General features: G+C 37.6%; 1 long non-coding RNA gene across 1 annotated transcript; it reads right to left on the bottom strand.

Moving 5' to 3' along the window:
- Positions 1 to 369: 369 nt before the first annotated feature.
- Positions 370 to 841, bottom strand: LOC130136233 (uncharacterized). The gene is made up of 3 exons (XR_008815223.1): positions 742 to 841; positions 606 to 666; positions 370 to 466 (listed from the first exon to the last, which is right to left on the bottom strand). It is a non-coding gene; the product is annotated as an uncharacterized LOC130136233 (long non-coding RNA).
- Between the last annotated feature and the right edge of the window lie 1513 nt (positions 842 to 2354).

The following is a 2354-nucleotide window of genomic DNA, read 5'->3' on the forward strand; positions in this document are numbered from 1 at the left end:
TTGACATTGACATATTGCATCCACCAGTAGATCCATATATCTGGTTCTCTCCATTCAACCTCCCAGAGAATGAAAAACTTGAAAGAAAACTGGAATATGCAGAACAACAGGTTGAGCAAGTAAAATGGTTCTGCCAATTCTGTAACAGTGAGAACATAAGTCTCCACATAATTATAGGAATAGTAGTGCCTCATCCCAGATATAAGTACGAACCTTACCAGCATCATTTCGGCCCAAATCAACCAGCGTGATGTGTTCTGCCTGTTGCTTTGCATCATTTAGCAGCTGGACTGTATTCCGGCCATGTTGCCTCATGAGGATGAAGAGACTGCTGAGAGCCATGACACCAACAACTCCACCAATGTAGTCTATATACATCAAGTGGAAGTGGTACCCTCAAAAACAAAATCCACGCTTTAGTGAACTTCAATTTTATCTTCTTAGCTATTTTGGTGGCAGACAGTACCTAAAAAGATATTGAACAGAGAAGCAAATGCCCGTTTTCTACAAGTAGAAAGTCAGCATACAGATCCCTTTGAATATTTAAAAGGAAGAGGCATATCATGAAAATCTTAAAGGGCAGTAGCTTAACCAGTAATACATACAGAAGATTCATGCTTTTCACTTTTAGGCTTTTCAACTTCTGGTTTTAAAGACTCGGACGTCCTCTACCATCACCTGTTTTTTGAACCAGAGAAATTTTGAATATAGCAGCAAGAAAGTATGAACATCCTGGTGAACATGCAGCAATTACCTGAACCACTCCTCATCTCGCAATCAGGTTTTTCATCCAGGCTGTCCAGAGGAGGGACATGTGATATGATGTAATGAATCGTACTAATTGAGCGCTCGATGCTGCAGCAAGTGGTAAATCAATCACAAAGGCAAGCTAATTGCTCCTAGACACTAATTATTATTCTGTTCTTAAATTCTAAGCATTTTCTTTGGCATGTAGAAATTTATCAACAATTTGATGCTTAGTTAATTACCCAGGAACCCTTTCCAGTTATAAATCTATAAATATCTTCCTGAGCAACTACTACGACTGTTGGTATACTCTATACTTTGTCTATAAATCATATAACTGGGGTTAATTTCCATGGAGATGTGTTGAAACTTGAAACTTGAAACCGAAGAGCAACCAGAAGATATAAGATTATGAAACCAAGAGAAAAAGAAAATATCAAGATAAGAAGCTCTTCATTCAAGTAAGAAAAAAGAAAATGATGTGAACCACCGAAAAGGGTGATCATAAAACCTATTTCTTTTCCGATTCAGTCATATTTTCCCAGGGAGACAATTTGTGATGGTGCATGACATTATGCAGAGGTCTGTAAATGCTATTAACACCTCTAACATCAAGATGAATGTCAGACAATGTCACTACAAGCTAAACAGCTAAACAGACACCAGTCCCGCCACAATAAGGAACTGCGAGACTTTAGGCTCAAAAGGATAGCTTTCAACTCCCTTCCATCCTTTCCATCAGCAAAACTTCTGTCGTCTGATAGGAAGAGTACAAAATAATGACGAAAATACCAGAAGCAGCATTGGTACCACAGATTTAAAGGAGGAGCACCAAGTACCTCTCATATCTTTTAGTCTCCAATTTCCTGGAAAGCTTTTCTAGTGTAATGTACGTAAAGTAACTGCACCAAGAACATAACAAAAAGTGAACAGAGTATAATTGGCAACAGGAAACAAATGACACCGAAAAATAACATTTTCAATTTAGCAAAATTTTGGTTATCTTCCAACGAAATTTTATCACTTGTTTGCCCTTAACCAAAGAGTGAATGAAAGTTGAACTGTTAAAACACCTGTGTCACTGGCAATATAATGCCTCTTTCAAAGATTAGAAAATAATTGTGATGCCATTCTGTCTTTGCCATCACTGGCAATATGATGCTTTTTTTTTCAAAAAATCAGTAAATAACTGTGATGTCACTTAAAGGTTGATACAACAAAATGAGAAATCTATCTCCAACTCCAAGCATGGCAAAGAAGACGGGTACGAGCAGCTTATCAGTGCATCATACCGCACGTCAATGTACTTTAAGTACTTCGACGAAAGCAATTCCAACCGAAAACACAACTATTGTAGAAGAATAGACCTGGAAAAGGAAGCGGTTGAGTACCGCCATGAATCAAATTATAGAAAGATGGATTGCCAGAACACAAACATAGAGAGATAAAAAAAAATATAGCTTACGATGCTATTTACAAGCTGGTAGTAAATGGCTGATTGAAAGGGAAAAGTGCCAAAAAAGTCCTAAACCTTTTGCATTAGTGCCAATTTAGTCCTAAACCTTTTTTTGGTGCCAATTCAGTCCTAAACCTTTTGCATTGGTGCC

This window comes from Syzygium oleosum, unplaced genomic scaffold (assembly GCF_021117445.2).
Source record: "Syzygium oleosum isolate NSW1041296 unplaced genomic scaffold, Sole_v2.1 Sole_v2.02, whole genome shotgun sequence".
Taxonomy (NCBI): domain Eukaryota; kingdom Viridiplantae; phylum Streptophyta; class Magnoliopsida; order Myrtales; family Myrtaceae; genus Syzygium; species Syzygium oleosum.